A 25288-nucleotide genomic window follows, 5' to 3' on the forward strand; every position below is an offset into this window, starting at 1 on the left:
AAAAAACAGATTTACGTGTTGAAATGTTCGTTTGTTATTGTACATGAAAGTAAATTTCTTGAAAATCATGTTTCTAGTATGTAAAAGTTAGCAATATCCCCATGAAACTATACCTATTATAGTTTTCTAAAAGTGTGCCTCGTTTGTTTTAGAATATCTAGAAAAGAAATCACTTGTTATGAAAGCACAGATTTTTGTAGCGTCTAAGATAGACACTATATACTTTAAATTTAAGAAATGTTTAGTTTACACATGCATTACAACCATTTATAGTTTTAAAGATAGAATGCTGTTGTAATATATTTTGTATACGGGAGTTCCCTATAAAGTTTATAAATCACACGTGATTCCTCTTAATAACAGTGTATAAAAATCTTTATATATAACACCCGATAGTAGTCGTGTGTTTACTTGTATTTCCCCCCATAAAAGCGTATAAAAGCGTTTAGAATATTTAAAAGGGTTAATTAAGGGGTATGAACTCACTTGAAAGCTTGAAGATAGCGAGATGGAAAACCGGGCAGAGTTTCGTCTTGGGAAACGGATTATTCTCGGGATTCTCGGGAGTAAAATCGACCTTCGGGACTTGGAGCAAAATGATCAGGGTTTCGGGGTAGTGCGGGCACGGAAAACGAGGTAAAACGCAAGAAAAATGAGAGAGAATGAGCAAAATTTCTGGGAACCCTCGCATCTTATTTATAAGAGGTTGGAACCGCCTCGGTACGCGGGGCGTACGCGTACGTCACGCATGACCGAGTCCTCGAATGCCTCGCACTTTGGATGGGACGGGGGTAGGCTCGCATAGGGGCGACGTGGACAATCCGAGGCCGTGGCCTCGAGTACGCTGGGCGTACGTGCGTGACTCAGACTTCGGATAATACCGAAGTTTTCAATAAAAATTATATATAAATTATTTATCAAACGAACTCCTTCATACGAACTCCGTTTTCGACGTTCTTTATATCCCCGCGAAGGTGAGTCTACGATCTACAACTTTCGTTTAGATTCCGTCGGCAAATTCCGAAATTAATTTTATTATTTATTTATTAAAATGACGTGATTAAGGAATTTCTTTAAAAATTCATAACTTATTTATCTGACGTCGGTTTTTTCCAGACTTTTTACCGCTGAATAACCATTGTCGAGACCTTTGATTTTCGTTTAGGTCATTCCGGCCAAAAGTCGCTCGATCTCCGATTCGATTTTTCAGTTGTCTGATGCTAAGCCGAATTTGGAAAAATCTTAACTTCAATATACGAAGCCGGGTTTTGGGCATTCTTTTTATGTACGATCCCGGTTTAATTATATAAAACATAGTAGGTAGTTAAATAGAAACTTTTTGGACATTTTATTATGAACGTTAATTTTTATTAACTCAAAAATGGTTACAATACTTGACCTATTAGGCCATTACAAAGAGTTGAAATATCGGGTTGTCACACTATGGACTTAGTTCTTTTCATATAAACTCTGGCGACTAAGGACTTAGTGCTTGTTGGATAAACCATGGCGATGATGGAGTTCATGCCTATCCCTTAGGATAATCCTTAGGAATGAATGAAGGAGGACTAGCTGATTCTTACGGTAGATCCTTAAGAGTATAGAAGATAACGGGGGTGGGTAATTGGGTTGACTGTTTGATGTTTAAGCATACTAACTATATTATCATGGGTTGAAAACCCTATGTACTTACCAGGTTTCCCAACCTGATCCACTTAAGTTTATTTGTATCACATGTGTCGATATGAAGCTACTTTACACTGAGGGATTTAAAAGAGATGTAGATCACTAGTGTAAAAAAATGTATGTTCCGTTTTTGTATTGACAATGACATCCCAATATTTTGAAAATGAATAAAAACATATTTCTTCGGAAATGCTTTGATAACATATTTACCTTGTTTTTCTGGGAACAAATTCCAAAAAGTATTTCTTTAAAAGATACTCTAATTTTAAAAATATATCATAAACAAATCGGTCTTTTCTAGCCGTAAAAATTGGGATGTCACAAAAGTGCAATATTATTCATACATAGAGTTAAAATCGAAAATATCTCATCATTAGGATGTTACATAAAAAATCTCGTTAACTACTCTTCTGTTGAAAACATCAAAAAAGATTGCATGATTGATCACTTACGTTTTGATTTATTGGTCTCAAATAAAGTAAAATATTCTCTTACTTTTGAGGTAAAGAAACTAAACGAAACTCTTCTTTTTTGAAAAATGTCTCTCTGCTTTGGAAAAGGGAAAAACATGTATCTCGCTAACCAAAAATTTTCTTCACATTGAAAAGGAAAAAGTTGTTGACCAAGTCAAACGCATTCAACTTATTTTAAAATACTAGGCCTCTTTTCGCTCTAATGTTACAAGAATTATTAATGCTCAAATTCCATATGAGTGTAAGAAAATTCTTAGAAGCGATATAGAAGGTGTTGTTTCCTTAATCAAAGTTGTCGAGATTAATCAAACATTCTATAAAGTTGACTGTTTAAAAGAAGATTTTAAGAATAGATTTGTAAGTACTTATTTTATAAATCAAACTTTAATTGATACTCATTGCTCCACTAATTCTAACGTTATTACCAAATGTGTTTTGAATTTATCTGCTCTTGATCCTTCATATCAACCTTCTAATTATGAGTATGTCCTTCCCTCTACTAAGATTTTGCTAAAATTTCCTATATGTAATGGTGAAGTTCATTCCATAAACAAAATCTGAGCATTTTTCCTCAGTGCTCCATTAGCAATTTTGAACCTGAAGATCAAGCAAATTCCTCTACTTCTAATGACTCCTCAATGATTCATGAAACTCATGAAAAGGTATCATATGAGCATACCATCGATGAAATTCCTTGTTCCATAGCTAAAGTAAGAACTCTTGACTGAAATTGTCGAAGTTCTTTGGATTCATTAGTTGAAAAGAAATTAAAATCTAATGTTAAAGGAAAGAATTCTAGAATTAAAGTTTGTTATCAATGAGGCGATGCTTCTCACAAAGTCAACGAGTGTACTTTTGAAAAGAAATTCCATTTGCACTGGAAACATCATGACTCATAATGATAAGTGAATCGAAAAGGAAAACTCACTGAACTGTCTCCCTGATGATTGTTATAATATATTTTCTTTAGTGACCTATTTCAAATTGGGTCATTATGTATTGTGTAATGAATATATTTGGTATTTAGATAATGAGTTCAACGAGTTTCTGTTATTGAAGACTTCATAAAGAAGGGTGGTTCGAATGTTACGTATGGAGATAATGGCAAGGCAGCTATAGAGGGATATGGAGCTATCAAGTGCAACTTTGTTGTGTTTAATAAGTCTCTAATTTGAAGGGTTATGAAGTTCTCTTTAACAAGAAAGAAGGAAAGGTTGTTGATCAAAAGAATGTGATTGTTCTAATTGCAAACTGACATAATGGAATTTATGCTTTAGATATATTCACTACTAACAATTCTTTTCATCGCTGCTTTTTCTCTCATTCTCAGTCTCATCTAAATACGTTGTGGTACAAGGTCTCTGATGAAGTTCCTTTGCCATATCGCCTCCTTCGTTGCTTCACTCGCTGCTATGTACTCTGATTCAAACGTCGAATCAGCTACCGTCTCCTGCTTGGAACTTTTCCAAGTAATTGCTCCTCCATTCATGGTAAAGACCCAGCCTGACTGAGAGCAGAAATTATCCTTATCAGTCTGGAAGCTAGCATCACTATACCCCAGTACTCTCAAGTCATCATGCCCACCAAGAGTAAGGACCCAGTCCTTGGTCCTCTGCAGGTACTTGAAAATGTTCATTACTGCAGTCCAGTGAGCCTTGCCAGGGTTCCCCTGATATCGGCTGACCATGCTCAATTCAAAGGCCACGTCAGGGCGGGTACAAGTCATAGCATACATGATCGAGCTAACAATGAAAGTATATGGTAATTGACTCATCTTAGCTGTCTCATCCTCTATACTCGGGCTCTAGGCCTTTTTCAGTTTGGCATTATGCTAGATCGGTAAGTGACCTTTCTTGGAATTCTTCATGTTGCACCTTCCCAACGCTTTGTCCACATACGTTCTATGACTAAGTCTAATTAGCCTTTTACTTCTTTCTCTTAATATCCTTATCCATAAAATATAGGCAGCTTCTCCATGGTCCATCATAGCAAAGCACTTCCCATGCTAGGACCTAACCTCCTGCAAAGTTGGGATGTTATTTCCCATGGGTAGTATGTCATCCACATACCGTACCAAAAATCTAACTATACTCCCACTAGCTCTGACATATACACAGGACTCATCTTTGCTTCTCGAACAACCAAACTCTTTGACTTTCTCATCAAAATAAAGATTCTAGCTGCAAGATGCTTGTTTCAATCCATAAATGGATTTCTCAAGCTTACACACTCTATCCGGGGACTCTTCACTGACAAAACCTTCTAGCTGACTCATGTAAACATCCTCAACCAACTTTCCATTAAGGAAAGAGGTTTTGACATCCATTTTCCATATTTCATATTTAAGAAATGAAGTAATGGCTAGCATAACCCTAATAGACTTAATCTTTGCTACTAGTGAGAAGGTTTCGTCATAATCAACTCCATGAGTTTGAGTGAAGCCCTTGCAAATAGTCGTGCCTTATAAGTGCGCACTTTCCCGTCCATGTTGGTCTCCTTCTTGAAGACCCACTTGCACCTAACCATCTTACAACCCTATACATTGTCCACCAAGTTCCAAACTTGATTGTCATACATCGACTGAATCTCGTTGTCCATAGCCTCTTTCCATTTAGCAAACTCAGGGCCTGCCATGGCTTCCCTATAGCTGTTAGGTGCATGCAAATTATCAGTGAACTATCTGTTGGGTTTTGAGCATTCTAACACTCCTATGGTGTACATGCAACCCTATAAACCTTGGATCTATGTTTTCTCTATAATACATGCAAATATGAACTTTCCAAGGCTTTAATCCTAACTAGCATATTATGTTCTTATACTACAAAGTACTAGTTAGATGACATACCTTTTGATGTAGCTTGATGTCTTCAAGCTTTAAGAGCTTAGCCCCAATAGTGTGGAAGCCTCAAATGGAATCACAAATCACCAAAACACCTTGGAAGACTTTACAGAGTATAGATACTTGGTTCTCTCTAGTGAAATTGGCTAGCCCTTCTTAGTATACCACACTAGTGCCAATTTCACCAACCAAGGACATCTTTATATAGTATGGAAACTAGGGTTAAACCCATGACCTTTCATTTCATATGATCCATGGGTTAAACACTCCATGGACTATCCATGAAAGCTTAGCCCAACCTAAATGAACTTGGCCCATTCCATATATACAAGAGTCCATAATTAATTAGTTCATTTTGATCACTTAATTAATTCTAAATTAATTCTTGATCAATACTAATTAGATAATATGATTCCATATTAATATATTAGAACTTATAATATATTAATATTAATCATAAACATACTATTCTCAAAAGATTATCCATATAAATTGTGTCGGTGAAGTGCAACCCAAATGGACCATGCCGGGTCGGGTCAAGTACATACCAAATATAGTTATGGACTTAGACATTAATCCAACAGTCTCCCACTTGGATAAGTCTAAAACTATTATTACGTATGACTTCAAGAACTGATTGGAAATCGTAGCTCTCAAAAGCTTCTGTCGAACTCTGACCTTGTCGATGAACTCTGACCTTTGTCAATGACTTGTCCATTAGATAAGGGATCATATATTCCTCCATTCTAGATATCATATGGACTGAGACATGGATTATAATCATTCTCTGTGTCCATTTGTTGTTTCTCGATTTTCGATTTATGATGACTGACTAATTGAATAAATCAAATCAGTCCTCGCCCGGCCGAGCACTTCCATTCGTCATCATCAAATCATCGAGGGGCCCACATATATCGCTTTTATCTCGAAGGTAAAAGGAATGGATAAACTTCGACTCATATGGCTTGTTCTACTACTTGTTGAATCATACACAAAGGCACGTTTTATAGCACCGAGTTACCAAATGTGTTTTCGTGCAATCAATGTACAACCAACTCATAGTAACAACTCATATCTCTAGGTTTGAAGAATATAAGATATTATCGTCTCATGATCACTCATGATAAAATCCATGAAGTGATTCCAATGAGCGCGGGTTGAATCCAATACTCAGAACTTATGAGCACTCATGAGTGTTGTAGCCCTTTGTCCAACACCTTAGACCTCTACAAGCCAACCCATCACAGTCTTAATTCATATCTACTTCCAACATATGACCGACTATGGATGGTTTGAATAACTTAGTCATTCCGGAAGAATAACCTAGTTTATTCGGAAAGTCAAAACATGCAAAATGAAACACAATAATAATCGAATCCAATATGGTCTCAGAACTTATGAATATAAATAAAACACCTTTTATTTATCACCATATGATTACACATTATTCATTGTATACTGTTTCAGCTATCAACTTTTTTCTTGAATTTAAAACAATAGTTGTCCCATGCTCCAAGCATGTACACTATGTTTTCTAAACACTAGTCATGCCATACTGTAACAACTCGAAGTTGTTCATCGCCAAAACCCGTTCTACCCGAAAAATTCGTCGTTATCAAATTCGTTCCGTTTTCACTTTGGGTTAAATTATTTAAACTTATATGTTTATTATAATATAAATGAGTGTCTAAACCACTTAGGAACTCATGTAATTAGCCCAAAATATTTATTTCATAAGTTTTAGAAACGTCCCCGTCGGGTGACGGAAACTTAATCGGGTGCGGCCTAAAGCTTCGTTTAAGGCCGGTATCGGGAAGAATTCCATCGTATCCAAGTTTTAGGACCTATATAAACGTGTTTAAGAACTCATTTGAAGCTTTTTCTTCCTCTCTCTACTCTCTCTCTAACCTCTCTCCTAAATCCAAAGTTTAAGGGTCCAAAACTCAATTTTAAGGCCTCAAATCCCTAAGGTACCTTCCTAACCTTAATGTATAGCATATTTGGCTTCCAAATTAGGGGTTTAATCATGAATTAAGGCCTTGTATATGAGTTTACGACCCAGAAACATTCTTAGGCCGTAAACTCATAATAAGTAGGTTTTTAAGCCCTAAAACCCCTCCTAAGCAATTTTGGACTTTAGATATGGCTTAATGACTTCATGGAAAGGACTTATAACATTTAAAACATGGTTTTTGATGGATTTGAAGGAGTTTATGGCCAAGGCACAAGCTTGGGCCGTAAACTCATATATATGGGGTTTTTATGACCTTAAACCCTTCCAAAACCTCAACAAGACCTGGATATGACTTTTAGAATAAATTTTTTAGCCTTGGAACACTTTAAACATGATTTTTGGGGGACAAACAAGAGTTTACGGCCAATGCATGTGCTTGGGCCGTAAACTCCTCTAAAAGGGGGATTTAGTGCCTTTAAACATGTCCAAATGCCTTGAAACTCAACCAATGACCTTGTGGTAAATCCAAGAATCATCTAAAAATGGTATGGAGACCTTAAGCACATCAAATACATTACATATAGGAGTTTACGGCCTAAGCACATAGCCTTTGGCCGTAAACTCATAAAGACATGTCAAAATGTCCTTAAACCACCCCTAAAGCCTTGGAATGAATTTTAGAAGTCCTTACAAACAAGTTTTTAGCCTTAAAACATATGGATTTACTCTCTAAGAGAGTTTACGGCCATGAGAGGGGTCTCATTGGCCATAAACTCCAAAAACCCCTTCAAAACATCAAGTAAATACATGTAAGGTCTTGAAACAATTTTAGCAATCACATGTGATTTGTTTTAGCATCATTTAACACCATTTTCTTGAGTATTTAGGAGTTTACGGCCAGGAGCCTATGCTAGGCCGTAAACTCCCATAAATGTGTCATTTTGATGATTTAAATCCATTCCAAGCCTTTAAATCCAAACCTAGAAAAATGTCCTTAAGTGTTTCAAGCCATTTTGTGCCATATCTCACCCCACCATGAGTTTACAGCCGTAAACTCATGGGTAGAGGGTCTTGTGGCCGTAAACTCCCTAAGGAGTGTTCCTTTGAAGTCCCAACTCATTATCCTAACTATATGGGTCCCTAAATGTCCCCCGGGTCCCTCCAAACACTTGTATCGGAGTGATATCGCGACTAGAAACAATTGTCCTTATCAAATAATCAATCTAAATCCTAATTAGATACAAATGTGTATCTTTACATTATACTTAGGAACCTTGTGTACTTACAAGCCCCGGATCAACTCTTAGCATCCAAATCCTCACATTTCTCATCCGGTGAGTTCATACCCCTACGCCCTTTTCCATGTTTTTCAATGTTTTCAGGGGGGAATACAAGCAAACTATAACTGTTTTCTAATTATAACATTAATGTGTTTCAAATAATATCTGGCAAACTTATAAACTCTTTTACTCCTTATGTATTATGCTGAGCATAAGGAATGATTTATCGACTACAACTAAATGGATTTTAGTTAAGGAAATAACCAAACTAATCAAATTATTATGGGAATAATTTGGGGTTCTATAATTCTCTTTATATCATGTACCGATATCTATATAAAGTTATTAGATAAACTATGTCTGATTCAGTTTATCTCAGTATCATTTGAATGTATTGTCAGATAATTTCATTGTATGTATCTATATTCACTGTATTACATTTCATAATCTTCTGTATGTCGATATCGTATGAGAACCCTATGAATAGTTTAGTACTAGTTTGTGAGATAGTCACTACCCTTTATGGATGATCAGTAAATCCTCCCCGGAAGTGTAACCAGAGTCTCCTGGAGGGAGAGCGCGGAATTTGTGAATAGATCTATTCGGGACTGACAATCCCACACCTTAACTGCTAGCTACAGTTAGGCGGGCACGCCTGGGGTGACAAATTTCTGGATATCGTTTTGACGTTTGACTAACGTCAAGGAGGTCTCGTTGTCGTATTAGCATGGTTACCCAACTCACAACATGTATTAATATAATTTATTCACAGCTTTGGTTTTAGAATCTATATCTAGTTCGGGATAGTGATCCCATGGTTTTATCAAACTATCATGTATCTAGTCCGGGATGGTAGTCCCATGGTTTTCAGTCTATCGAACTTGTATCTAGTACGGGATGTTATTCCCATGGTTTTCAGTATGCATATATCCTATATCTTGTACGGGATGATAATCCCATGATTTCAATCTATATCTTGTACGGGATAGAAATCCTATGGTTTTGAATCTATATCTAGTATGGGATATTAGTCCCAAGGTTTTCAAACTACTTTCTATCTACAGTTTGTGTATATTAAAGTATTTCATATCTAATTTGGGATAGTAATTCCATGATTTTCAATATATAGTTTTGTGTATTAAACTATACTTTGTGATATTCAAACAATCTTGCATTTAGGAAAATATGGGATTTTCCTGGGGTTAACTTATAACGCGTAACTAAACTGATCAATATAAGAAAATATGGGATTTTCTTGGATAACAAACCTTTTCGGAAAACTAAAAGAAACCGATACATTTTCATAAAACAAAACCGCTTATGAACTCACCAGCTTTATGCTGATTTTCAAACCGCTTGTATTCTCAGGTCCAAGTTAGACAGGTACCCGATGATATCTTTTGGAGAAGACGGGGTGCTCAGAAGACTCGTCTCAACTTTTTTTAATATGATGCATATGTATATCTTGTATAACTTTACTTTTGAAACAAATGTAAACTTTCATATATATGTAATGTAATGGTTGTTTACTGTGATTACTATGTACATTGGATTTGATACACAACGTGGAGTCCACCCGGAAATGTTTCCGCCTTTGATTTTTGAGGTGTGACACATACACCAAGTATGCATACTATGTTTGTCTATGATCTTTACTTTGTGAACTAGATCAATTGAACATAACTTCAATGATTCTCTTTTCACACTCCCAAATCCTTACTGCAAATGCAAGAATTCCAAATTCATGCCATTTACTGAAATCTGTTAGATTCTAAACTTATATGCATTGATCCTCTTGTAATGGTTATGCAGAAAGTCATAAAGACTTGAAAACAAACATTACAGAGCATTCCAAAGTAGATCAGCTCCTTAGAACCATCCTTCCTGCATTAAGATTCCTAATCTTACACAGATTAAATAATTTCTAACTTTGAAACATTTCCAGATTCCATTTTGACTATCACTTCTGAACAAGAGTTGCCTCCTTACAGATTATGTCAATATGGTCCTTCCAGAATTATCACTATACTTCAACTGTCCTTGAGTAACCAATCTTTGGTAAACCTTAGATTGTCCTTGACAATTGTTTAATCCTTTTAGTCATATCCAGTTCTAAACCTTTTCCCTTCTTAATGCCCCAGACATTTGGAAAATTTTAGAATTGATGAATATAGCACATGTAATCGATCCTATATCCGAAGCATATCGGACACGATTCATGATGTCTCACATAAAGACTAAACCAGTCTTTTGCTATAATATTTCCATTTCTATTTGCCAAGTTCTCATAATTCAGATTATGAAAAGGGATGCCGTAATCATAATCGAATTTTAGAACGCAAATAATGGACTTATATACAAAATTTCCTTATGTTGAGCCATTCCAACATGAAATTCCTATATATCCATGACTAAGTGATTAAAACCTCACAATCTAAGCTTATAGATTTGAGATGAAGTATAATTTCCTCTCCCTTAATTATAGCAAAACAACTCTTTCCCAGTTGAAACTTTTTGTTTTCTATAATTAACATTGCTAGCTTGCAATACTCATCATAATTATCATGCTCCCACTAACATGATGATTATTAGCATAACACTTATGCTCCCACTAGCTTTGACATTTACTCAGAAAGCTCGACTTCTAGAAATCAATACTTTATTGACTTTCTTACCAAAGTTCAGATTTCTGATACTAGATTGTTTTGATAAGACTTTATCAAAAACATACACCTTCCCTTAGATAGCACACTTGTGTGTCTAAACAATTATGAAGAGGGATGCCGTAATCATAATGGTTAGACCTTTTTGCCACTTCTCACAAGTCCAGGTTAGTGTGCCGGTAAACCACACACGCTCCACTAACGACTTTGAGAATGCAAACATCACAATTGCTATCTAGCTAAAATCTACTTAGTGAAAGTGTTTCCTCACCATCATTTTCATGAATCGGAGAGAAACCTTATGACACTTAGATTTGCTGGTGTATTTGTTCTTATCCATGTGAATTGTCATAACCATAGTCACAAGACAAGGATAATGACAAATCCAAACTAATATGTATTAAACTCAATCTTAATTTCTTGCCACCTGGCAGCTCAAGGGCCTGCCATTGCTTCCAAGTTGTTGTGCAACCACTTGAGAACTCTAAGAACTCATATGCAAAGCCAACTTTAACTGGAATGGGCACAGATATGTCAACACGATAGGTTGTGAACCTCAAGTCATGTGCTAGTGAGGAACTTCAGGTTTCATTCTAGATTAGTTCTTGAGACTTTCAAGACCTTTAAGACTCCCACTGTCCTCTTGACCTATAAGACTCCCTTGTCAAATATCTAAGAGATAGTGTGGATTCTAATCAAGACAAACACTTCACACAATTGGCCTAAGTTGGTCTTTGTTTTATCCAAAACATCACAACTTACCAATTTCAAATGTACAAGAGTAGAAAACTTTTACTCTTACATTTGAAAAGTGTTTTAAACCTTCTTTAAGACATGTCACTCAAATGACAATCTTGGAGTATGACTCTAAGACTTGTATTAGAACGAAGTATGACTCATCTTCTTGATTTAACCATTTCAACAATTCAAGATCCCTCTTCTTAGTCATAAGAATGCACTAAGATTTCCTTAGAGAACTAATTTTGATATGGTTTCTTAATCATTAAGATGATCACAAAGACTGATACTAAAGTACTCTCCCATCTTTTCAGATTTGAGAAACTTTTATCCTTCTGCCTAAGTTGATTCTTCTTATTCGCTCTGTCATACATTGGAATCTTTTTCCAATGTCTTAGAGTTACACTTAAGTTTGTAAGTATAATCATATTTACTGAGCTTTTGTAAACTATGACGAATAGTTTTATCAATCTTTTGTGGTGGACTTGACTAGTGCACAAGAATGTGTACTCAATCCCTTAGTCCTTTACTTGACTCACACATCCATGTGAACAAGTAATTACTCATAATTTTCCAATGCTTGAAAGTTCTCATTCATCATGCTATACAACTTGCATGATTCCAAGTTCCAGTCCAATTGAAACTTGGGTGATGAGAATCTTTCCTTATTTGGTAAATCTAGACATTACCACAAATGAAAGAATCAATTTCATATTTCCACTCTTGCTCTTAATGGAATCATATAATCAACAATTTTTCCTCAAATGTCATTGTAAGGATATTTTAAAATGAATAAAATCAAAAATTTTCTTTTATTTTTAAAACTTTGCGGAAAAACTTATCCTTACAATCCATATGAAAACTTGTTGTTATCTATTCCTAAGCAATATCTCATAACTCCTAAGAAGTAGCTCAAGAATCCGATCTTCAAACTATGCGATAGAAATCCATCTATGCGATCAGATTCAACATATTCTTTCTTTAAGTTTCTTCACTTTTCTTTGATTCTTAAAACATCACCATGTGACCCAGTCACATCATGTATCAAGAATCTCAAAATAGAAACTTAACAGAGTTAGATAGTGGACTTTACCTGAAGTAGAGTCAAACATATTGACTTTAACATCCTTAGGTAAATTTGGCAGCTTCGCAACCAATGCCCCTTCCTTTGGCAATATAAACATATGGACCCTTTGATGATAGTACACGGGACTATCACAGACTTAGCTTTTCTCTTTACCATTTGGTCAACCGAGTTGACTATGGCCGATCGCTTTCCATTGGGAAAAGAGAGCTTTACTGGATATCCAATGTCATCATTGTCAATGTCCATAAAGTTTTAGGAAGTTGATCTTAGCAAATAGATAAGATCATTAAGGGTCTTGTCATAGTCTGTTTCATAGGTGTTCCAAAAGAACTCACTATGTGACTTAGAAAGTAGTTGAACCACCAACTTTCTCAAGACTTTGACACCCAACTCTCCCGACTTGTCAATATGTGACTACATCTCCAAGATGTGATCACACCTAGACCTTGCCTTGCCAATAGGGCTTGAGTGACCTTAAACTTTTCAAGAACTTGTGGGTTAGGGAGAATAATTGGAGGAGGAGAAAGAAGTATGATATCCATGGGACATCATCTTCATTAGGAAAGCTTGTTTCAAGAGATTTGGGAAGATCATAAATGTCTAAACCATACATGTTTTGGGAGATATTCAAGATAGTTGATCTAAATCCCTTAATATAACACCCAATATGAAATATTAAGGCTAGGACCCAACAAACTATTTTATAACTTAGAAGAGGGATGCCGTAATCCAAGCTATAAAATATTTGAAGGTAGGTGAATGACGATTCACCAATTTCCACCAAGATAAACGAAATGAATTATTAGGTTTTAATTGGTTTTGAAACTCCTAGATCTTTGAGATTCATTGAACTGTTCAATGGCATGTTTCAATCTCGAGTGTGCCCTTCAGGTTTTATGACTGGGATGCCGAGGATCACAAAACAAGGTGTGAAGTAACCATGCAAATTAATTGGTACCCTTAAGTGTTTACCCCTTAATCGATGTGCCGGTTAACCACACACGCTCCATTGATACTATGATAAATATTAAGTCACCCTTTACCTACCTTGTTAAGTCCAAGTTAGTGTTCCGGTTAACCACACATGCTCCACTAACGACTTAGACAAAGTGTAAAGTGTAATTTCATGGATTAGCACCTTATTCACATTTTCCTAAGTAACTAAGATTGGGTATTTATAAGAGTTTAGTTACTTAGTATTTATCATTAATACTTTTAATGAAAGGAGAATTATAGTCCTGTCAAACCCGTTCGGCTAACGACCCTCCACCAGTCAAGCAAGCGGTGGGTGAGAGTGGACACCCATTAAGTTGCCATTTTATAGGCAACAACCTTATACCCACCTTATAGACCGGCTTCGTGAATGAGGCGTACTAGCGGTAAGACTGACTTTACTCTTATACATATATATATATTATTAACTTATAATATTATAAAGTGTAAGGGTTGAATTTTAACTCTTTAAAAATCTAAGGGCTAACTTGGAATTAAAGTATTCATAAGGAAAACTTTTCAAATTCCAAAACTTGAGGGCAAGTTTTGAAACTATTCAAAACTAATTAATTCCATAACTTATGTGTTTAAAGTAGTTTTAATCCAAAAACTCTTCAAGTTCCATAACTTGAGGACAAGTTATGGAAGAATTTAAACTAATAAAAGAATTAACTTTTCTTTATTTTATAACTTATGGAATTAATTAAGGTTACATATTTTATTACTTAATGAAGTGACTCTTGAACCTCCATAACTTAAGGACAAGACTCTTCATTTTTTGTAACCATTGCCTACTTTTATGAGTTTTATGAAACTTAAATGTGACTTTTCATATAACTTGAGGACAAGTTACAAAAACACATTTTAGAATCAACTCTTAGATTAATTTGGATTGAAAACACATAATCAATTAACTTTTCTATTAATCTAAGCAACTCATAAGAACAAGATAATTCAAATCAAACTTTTTCATGTAATTAGCCTAATCACTAAACTAATTCAAAACATGAATCTATTGACAATTATCTTTTGAAATTGGATTAGCATGAACATTACCACATCAAAAACAAGTTTATAAGTTCAAAAACAACTTAGAGTAATGTTCCTAGTCCATTTCTAGCCAAAAACCTCGAAAATATGCTGTCTGGGGCTCATACTCGGCGAGTGCATGAACCTACTCGGCGAGTAAGATGATTTTACTCATGGACTCGACGATTTCATCAGTGGACTCGATGAGTCCAGTGCCCAGAAAGCCAGAAAATCGAGTTTTTCAGCATTTTTTCAGCAATTTGCATCAAGTATAATAGAAAACAAGCCTAGCCTCTGATACCACTATTGGGTTTTGAGCATTCTAACACTCCTATGGTGTACATGCAACCCTATAAACCTTGGATCTATGTTTTCTCTATAAAACATGCAAATAAGAAGTTTCCAAGGCTTTAATCCTAACTAGCATATTATGAAGTTCTTATACTACAAAGTACTAGTTAGATGACATAACTTTTGATGTAGCTTGATGTCTTCAAGCTTTAAGAGCTTAGCCCCAATAGTGTGGAAGCCTCAAATGGAATCACAAATCACCAAAACACCTTGGAAGACTTTAGAAAATATAGATACTTGGTTCTCTCTAGTGAAATTGGCTAGCCCTTCTTAGTATACCACACTAGTGCCAATTTCACCAACCAAGGACATCTTTATATATATGGAAACTAGGGTTAAACCCATGACCTTTCATTTCATATGATCCATGGGTTAAACACTCCATGGACTGTCCATGAAAGCTTAGCACAACCTAAATGAACTTGGCCCATTCCGTATATACAAGAGTCCATATTTAATTAGTTCATTTTGATCACTTAATTAATTCTAAATTAATTCTTGATCAATACTAATTAAATAATATGATTCCATATTAATATATTAGAACTTATAATATATTAATATTAATCATAAACATACTATTCTCAAAATATTATCCATATAAATTGTGTCGGTGAAGTGCAACCCAAATGGACCATGTCGGGTCGGGTCAAGTACATACCAAATATAGTTATGGACTTAGACATTAATCCAACACTATCATTGATAAATGTATCACCTTCCATAGTAATATGGAAACCATAGTAATGTTCTGGTGGATTCCTAACTCTAGTGGAATGCCTCAACGGTAGAGACTCGTTAGTTGGTTCAATAGGAGTTTCCTCCTCAACTTCATTACTAGGGTTTGAGGTTCCTTCACCACTTGACTCTTGAATCTCTTCAAGGTTAATTTGCCTCCCACTCTTTCCTTGGCTTATAAGTTCTCTCTCGCGAAAGACCCCTCTAATTGCCACAAAGACCACATTCTCATTGGGTCTGTAGAAGAGGTAACCAAAATATTTATGTGGGTAGCCGATGAAAATGTACCGCTCACTAAGAGGTTTGAGCTTGTCCTGGGTGTCAAGTCTCACGAAAGCCTCGCAGCCACAAATCTTGATGTGTTCTAAATTGGGAACTTTCCCGGTCCACATCTCGTGAGGTGTTTTGGCAACTTTCTTGGTAGAGACAAGATTAAGGATATGGGTGGTAGTCTCTACGGCATACCCCTATAATGAGATTGGTAATGAAGCTTGACTCATCATGGAACGAACCATGTCCAAGAAGGCTCGATTGTGCCCTCAGCCAAACCATTAAGTTGTGGTGTTCTGGGAGGTGTCAATTGTAAAACAATCCCACATTCCTTAAGATAGTTAAGGAACTTTGTACTAAGATACTCTCCTCCTCGATCGGATTTGAGCATCTTAATGTTCCTCCCTATCTGATTATGCACTTCCTGTTTAAACTCTTTGAACTTTTACAAGGTCTCTGACTTATGCTTTATTAAGTAGACATAACCGTATCTACTATAATCATCAATAAAAGTCCCATAGAAGCGGTTAGCATCTCTAGTGGCGGTTATAAAGGGTCCACATGTTGGATTAGGTGTCTAAGCCCATAACTATTATTGGTATGTATTCGACCCGAGAGTAGCATGGTCCATTTAGGTTGCATATCATTAGGACAATTTGTTAGGATGGACTTTTGAGAGAAGGTTATTTATCGTTTATTAATATATTATAAGTTATAATATATTATTATGAAATCATATGTTTTAATTAGTATGGATCAAGAATTAATTTGGAATTAATTTAGTGATCAAAAGAGACTAATTAAATCTATGGGGACTAATTATGATAATTAATTATATTTATATGTGTTGGGCTTATGATCCATGTTCGACCAAGTTTATGTATGGATACAGAAAGAGTTGGGCCACATGAACCATGGATCATAAAACCCATGGGTATGGATTATGGGTTATACCCATGACCCTTGGAATCCTACATATATATAGGTTACTCCATAGCCAAAATCACCACTTCTTTTCTTAGAGAAATATGGAGGTGTTTTGGTGCATGGAATTCTCTCTCAAGAGCCACCTTTGTCCTAGGTGTGTTGTGATTCCATTTGAGGCATTTCATACTATTGGTGCTAAGCTCTTAAGGCCAAATACATCAAGACTTCAAGCCACATAAATGTATGTTTACCTAACTAGTATATTATATGGTTAATGTCAAATGCATGCTAGTTATAGGTTTAATGCCTTGGAAACCATTTGCATGTATAATTAGTGAAAACATAGATCCAAGGTATTTAAGGTTTTATGTGCACCATAGGATGGTGTATTATACCAAAACCCAATAGTGGTATTAGAGCCATGGGTTGTTTTCTACTATATTTGATGCAAATGTATTTTTTTTCAAGTTGATGAAAAAAAAAAGAAAAAGAAAACATGAAGTTTGTCAAATTTTATGATAATTACTTGATTTTATGAAAAACTAATTATTTGTAAAATTTGAGTCACTTTACTACAAGAGTTGAATTAGGTCAATTTATTAAAAGATAGAATGATATGATTATTTTATTTTTTTTAAAGTTTGATCTAAGTGGTTTTAAGGAGTTACAAATTTTGTCATAAAATTTTGGAACTCAAAAGTTTTTTTTTAAAGTGATATCTTAAGAGTTTTGAAACTTCCATAAGTTATGGATGTGAAATGTCTCATTTATTAACTCTTTAGGTTATGATGTCTAAGAGTCTTGAAAGGATAATTGTCAAAGTTTCAAGATTTGTATTAGTTTATATGATTATCTAATTTCTTGAAAATTGTTCATGTGAATTATCTTTACTTATGAGTTTAATCTAGATCATAGATAAATTATTTGATTATTGTGTTAATTGGAATATTTGATCTTAATGGTTTTTATGAACTCCATAACTTGTCCTCAAGTTATGGAAAGTGAAGAGTTTTTCTTTTTAAAGTGACATTAAGTCTCATAGGTTATGAAAATAGAAGAGTCTCTACTTTTAATGTCATCATTAAATGATTTAATGTCTTCCATAACTTGTCCTCAAGTTATGGAACTTGATTTTTTTTTTCATTAAACCTTAATTAAACTCATAAGTTATGAAAAAGCCAAGAGTTTTGAAAGGTTTCAAAACTTGTCCTCAAGTTTTTGAATTTGTAAAGTTACCCCCCATGTATACTTTAATTCCAAACTAGACCTTAGAATTTTAAAAGTTAAAATTCAACCCTTATACTTTATAATATTATAAGTTAATAATATTTATATATATGTATAAGAGTAAAGTCAGTCTGATCGTTAGTAGGCCTCATTCACGAAGCCAGTCTATAAGGGGGGTATAAGGTTACTGCCTATAAAATGGTAGTTTAATGGGTGTCCACTCTCACCCACCGCTTCCTTGACCGGTGGAGGGTTGTTAGCTGAACGGGTAGGACAAGGACTATAATTATCCCTTCATTAAAAGTATTAATGATAAATACTAAGTAACTAAACCTTCTATAAATACCCAATCTTAGTTACTTCGGAAAATGTGAATAAGGTGCTAATCCATGAAATTACACTTTGCACTTTGTTTAAGTCGGTTAGTGGAGCGTGTGTGGTTAACTAGCACACTAACTCATATTTAACAAGGTAGGCAAAGGGTAACTTAATGTTTATCATAGTATTGATGGAGCGTCCGTGGATAACTGGCACATCGATTGAGGGGTAAACACTTAAGGGTACCAAGTAATTGCATGGTTACTTCACACCTTGTTTTGTGATCCTCGGCATTCTAGTCACAAAACCTGAAGGACACACTCGAGATTGAAACATGCCATTGAAAAGTTCAATGAATCTCAAAAGATCTAGGAGTTTCAAATCCAATTAAAACCTAATAAATTATTTCGTTTTTCATGGTGGAAATTGGTGAATCGTCATTCACCTACCTTCAAATATTCTATAGCTTGGATTACGACATCCCTCTTCCAAGTTATAAAATAGTTTGTTGGGTCCTAGCCTTAATATTTCATATTGGGTGTTATATTAAGGACTTTAAATCAACTATCTTGAATATCTCCCAAAAGATGTCTAGTTCAGACATCTATGATCTTCCCAAATATCTTGGAACTTCACTTCCTCCACCTCCTCCAATTATTCTCCCTAACCCACAAGTTCAAGGTCACTCAAGCCCTATTGGCAAGGCAAGGTCTAGGTGTGATCACATCTTAGAGATGAAGTCACATACTGACAAGCTGGGAGATTTAGGTGTCAGAGTCTTAAGAAAGTTAGTGGTTCAATCACTTTCTAAGTCACATAGTAAGTTCCTTGGGACTCCTATGAAACAGACTATGAAAAGACCCTTAATGATCTTATCTATTTGCTTTGTGCTGCTAAATCTGAAATGATTTAGTGTACTAGTAAGGCAAATTTGATTAGGAGATCAACTTCCCAAAAATTTATGGACAGGGACAATAGTGACACAGGAAATCGAGAAAAGAATTCTCTTCCCAATGGAAAGAGATCGGCCATAGTCAACTCGGTTGACCAAATGGTAAAGAGAATGGCTAAGTCTGAGATAGTCCCACGTAAAATTACCTAACGGGCCATATGGTCCTATTGCCAAAAGGAAAGGGCCTTGGTTGCGAAGCAGTCAATTTTACCTGAAAGATCATAAGGCTAGTAAAGTCAATAAGTTTGACTCTATTTCAGGTATGGTCCATTATCTAACTCGGTTAAGTTTCTATTCTGAGATTCTTATTACAAGATGTGACTGGGTCACATGTTGATGTTTAAGAATCAAAGGGAAAAAAGTGAAGGAAACTTAAAGAAAGAGTACGTTGAATCTGATCGCGAAGATGGATTTCTATCGCTTGATTGAAGATTGGATTATTGAGCTACTCTTAGGAGTTATGATAGATTGCTAGGAAACAAGTAATAACATAGTTTTCATTTCAAGTTACATTGTAAGGAAAAAGTTTTTTCCGCATTTTAAAATAAATAAAAGTTTGTTTTACTTTATTTTTATCTCCTTACAATGGCATTCATGAAAACTTGATGTTTGTATGTTAATAGCAATATTGGAAATATGAATTTGATTCATATACATCATCACAAGGTAACGCTTTAAAATAAATAACATCAATATAAAAAGCATTAATACAACCACATTCATTATCAAATGAAAAAGTAAATCATTGTTTGTACAAACAGTGAAAAGAAATCATATTTCTCACCATTTCAAATGAGTAAAAGCACTTATTCAAATCTAGCATTAACCCACTCCTTAGCAACAAAGAATAAACTCCAATATTGGTGACAGGTGAAGCTTTCCTATTCCTCATGATCAAGTTTATCTTTCTGTGCTCCACATCCTCACTTCTCCTTAGGCCCTACAAATAAGAACATATATGAATACCGCAACCTGTATCAAGAACCCAAGAAGTAGTATGTGGTGACTTATTAGACAATATAGTGTAAATACATGTATGGGTAGGTTAGACCTTCCCATCCTTAACATCTTGTAGGTACTTGGGGTAGTTTCATTTCTAGTGCCCTTTATCATGACAATAGAAGCATTTAGCTTCCTTTGGCTTGGAAGAAGGAGTGACAGAACCACCTTTGGTTCCACTCGAAGAGGAGCCATCAAGAGACTTTCCCTTGGTAGCCTTCGAAGGGGTCATCCTCTTTTTCCCTCTACTTTACCCGATTGCCAGGAAAGGGGCAGTGTTAGGTGTAGGAGTAGTAACAACCGATTTACCTTTGAGACCACTTTTAGCGGTCTTCAAAAGTCCTTAAAAGATTGCTGAGTATGACCTCCTCCTTGTTAATGTGATAGGTTCTTCAGAATTGATCATAACAAGTAAGGACTGTAGTATGATGTCAATAGACAAATCCTCAAGGAAGTTCACATTCAACTTCAGCAAACGGTCCATAAACCTTTGCATTTTCTGCATATGGCCCGTGATGGAGTCACCATCCTTCATTTGGGTTGTTATCATGGAAGAGATTATTTCATACATCTCTTGACGAGCACTCTGATGGTAGCGCTCCATCAGGTCCATGTACATCTTAAAAGGGTAAAAGTCCTCATAGGACTTCTAGAGTTCAACTGTGATTGTGGCCAGCATGATACATGACACCATGGTGGCTTCTCTCTCACGTGCCCTAAAGTCAGCGATCTCTGGTGGAGTAGCAGTAGACTCTTCAATTTCTTTAAGCTCCTTGTCCTCGTAACGCATGACCATCCTGTGGAGGAAATATTTCTTGTCCTCGTAACGCATGACCATCCTGATGTTCCTAATCCAATCACTAAAGTTTGAACCATCAAAGATGACTCTTCCATAAAGGTTCATGAGAGAGAAGGATCCGATAGGGTTTGAGACAGAAACAACATTGATGGAACGCATCTGAAAAGAAGAAAGACAACTTTAGATTAGATATAGAATCCTTAATAAGACACCCAAATGTAATATTAAGGCTATGACCCAACACAATACTTTATAAATTGAAAGAGGTTTTAATTGGATTGAAACTCCTAGATAATTTGAGATTCATTGAACTTTTGAATGGCATGTTTAAATCTCGACTGTGCCCTCTCAAGTTTGTGACTAGGATGCCGAGGATCACAAAAAAGGTGTGAGTAAGTATGAAAATTAATTTGGTACCCTTAATCTTTATCACCTAATCTATGTGCCAGTTACCCACATACGCTCACTGATCTATGATAAACATTAATTCACCATTTTTCGACTCTTACTAGTCCAAGTTAGTGTTCCGGTTACCCACACACGCTCCACCAACGACTTGCTAAGGTACAAAGTGTAATTTCATGGGTTACCACCAATTTCTAATTTTCCTAAAGTAACTAAGATTGCGAATTTATAAAAGGTTTAGTTACTCTATATTTGTCATTATAGTTTTAATGAGAATTATAGTCCTTGTCCTACCTGTTCAGCTAACGACCCTCCACCAGTCAAGGAAGCGGTGGGTGAGAGTGGACATCGATTAAGCTACCATTTTATAGACAACAACCTTATACCCCCCCCCCCCCCCCTTATAGACCGATTTCATGAATGAGACCTACTAACAATAAGATTGACTTTGTTCTTATACATATATATACATATTAACCATTAATATTATAGTAGTATAAGGGTTGAATTTTATCTATTAAAACTCTAGGGTTTGGAATTAAAGTGTGTGTGAGACTTTTCAAATTCCAAGACTTGAGAGAAAGTTTTAAAAATATACAAGACTTTTCATTTCTATAACTTATGAGTTTTAATGGTTTTAAAGAAAAGACTTTTGGAATTCCATAACTTGAGGACAAGTTATGGAGTCCATTGATTAGCATTTAGATCAAGAATTACACTAACAAACAATTTGCAAATAATTTCCATGATCTACTAAAACTCATAAGTATGAACATCCATATCAACAGTTTCCAGAATCACATAAATATATATAAAACATGAAAATTTTATAATAACCGTTGAAAATGGATTAGCATAATCATTACCACATGAAAAAAAGGTTTTATTAGTCCAAAATAGTTTAGGGTAATGATTCTAGTCCATTTCCAGCAGCAACACTCGAAAATCTACACACATGGTCTCCTACTCGCCGAGTGCAAAAACCTACTCGACAAGTAGGATGAGTTTACACTTGGACTCGTCGAGTCTCCCCATGGACTCGCTGAGTCCACTGAACAGTGAATACTTTTTCAACTTTTCAAGCAATTTGCATCAAGTATAATGAACACAAGCCTAGTCTCTGATACCACGGAAGGGTTTTGAGCATTGTAACACTCTAATGGTGTACATGCAATCCTAGAAACATTGGATCTATTTTTTCCATATTATACATGCAACTTTGATTTTCCAAGGTTCTCAACCTAACTAGCATGCCATGGAGTACTTGTAATATAAAAACATGGTAGAATAACACACCTTTTTCCTTGTGGTTAATTTCTTGGAGTTATTAGAGCCTAGGACCAATAATGTGGATATCTCAAGTGGAATCACAAATCACCAAACACCTTGGAATACTTGAGAGAATAGAAAGTACTTGTAGAAATCGGCCCACTCTTGTTCACTTACACACTAGTGCTATTTCTTGTGCCAAAGATCTTTTTATATACTACGGAGGATTAGGGTTACATACATGTAAACCCTAATACACATGACCTTTCATTTCCATAGGATCCATGGGTTAAAATGTGACCACCCGAAATTTTCATTCGTACGAACTCTACAATCCAACACTTCAATTAAAAGTTAAATGCTTTTCAGCAAATTTTTAGCCAGTTTAAAGTCCGTTTGAATATTTTAATTAATTATTCACGAATCGGACGGATAAAAGGAAGTGATTTCTAGTTAATCGGGAATGTAATGCAACGAGGAACACCTTGAATTGGTGTTCACGGCCAAAAAAAGAGTGTTTGGGCTGTGAACTCTCTTAGGGCTGAAAACTCATGCCTTAGGCATGAGTTTACTCTCCATTCTTTCATTTCCTCATTTCCAAACTCAAGAACCAAAGCCATTCTCTCTCAAGTAGCATACCGTTCTTCACCCGATTTTCCGGGAATGTAAGTATTACTTGACTTGATTTGTTGTTATAACCTATCTCCTAGTCATTATACATCATTTCATCCATTCAATTGTTGATTTTCATTAGATCTTCAAAACACCAAGAACACACACTAGTGTTCTTGGACCTTAAACACCCAATCGAGCTCCGATCTTGTAAGTGCACCTGCTATAGCTTCTTGTATGCTTAGTATGATCTTTATAACACTTGAAAATCATCATGAAACCATAGAACAAAGGAATTTTCGGCCAAGGGTGATCTTGGGCCGTAAACCCCTTTCAAGGTGGTAAATTAGACATTAGCTCCTTCTTATGCCTTGGATGCCAACCTTGATCCTTCCTAGACGTCTTTAAGACCTTAAACAATAATCGAAGCAACTCCCCATAGGATTTTACGGCCGTAATCACCTAAGGAAAGGGTGCTTAGGCCGTAATCACTAGGTAGTGTTATTGTGCCCTTAATGTTATCCTAATGCTTGGACTTGATCATTTGATGCCCAATCATGATTTGTAAGACTTCAAAGCACAATTTGGCACTTAGTACCATGAGTATACGGCGCTAAACTCATGGGGAAATGGTCATGGGCCGTAAACTCCATAAAGGGGTGGTTCATGGGGCATAAACTCCAATGCCATGTCATACAACCCTTAGGTGCAACCCTTTCGTACCTGTAGCCCTTGAATCAAAGTGTTTCTATGACCTAGGGTGTCTTAACTTGATTAATTAGTTATTAATTAAGTAATTAGATATATATATATATATATATATATATATATATATATATATATATATATGATTATATGTTAACTAGGATCATTGTGTGTACAAGTCCTCACTTGACACTTAGCAATCCTACATCGTTCAGTTCATCCAAACCACCATCTACAGGTGAGTTCATACCCCTTAATCAATGTTTTAAATGATTTTAAATGCTTTAATGGGGGGGGGGGAATACAAGTAGAAAACAATATGTTATAGAATCAATCACATGTGATTTATAATTGTGTTTTCAACCAACTGATCTCACATACTTCAAAATGTGATACATGAAATGGTTTTCTTTCTTAAAATATTTTGTTATCAAATGAATTACTTTTGAAATGTTTTATTAAATCACATCAAGTCATTGTTATTTGTTGTTCAAAAACTCTTAAATGTTTTACAAAACCACTTTCATGTCCTTGATCAAATCTATATCTATACACTTACGTTCATATATATATATATATATATATATATATATATATATATATATATATATGCATATGTATTGATATGACAACTTTCATGTTTCATTTAGTTCCCACACTCTTGAGTAGCAAGGGTGTATAGACCTTCTTGGACAACAAATACATTCCAATAAACTATTATAGGGATAGTTTAGGGGATACAAAACATTACTCCTATTACAAGGAATCACACCAGAGTCAGTTCATTCATGAGTCTATACTAAATGCTATATGAAGAGATACACTTACTTGGATCCTCTTACATGGATACACTTACATGGATACTTGTACCTAGATACTATATGATGATATACTATTCCGTATATACGTGTAGATTAGTTCTGTCTATCCTAGTACAAAAGGATACTATACGAGACTAAGCATTCCGGAACCCA

This window comes from Lactuca serriola, chromosome 1 (genome assembly GCF_051521515.1).
Source record: "Lactuca serriola cultivar US96UC23 chromosome 1, Lser_US96UC23_V15, whole genome shotgun sequence".
NCBI lineage: Eukaryota > Viridiplantae > Streptophyta > Magnoliopsida > Asterales > Asteraceae > Lactuca > Lactuca serriola.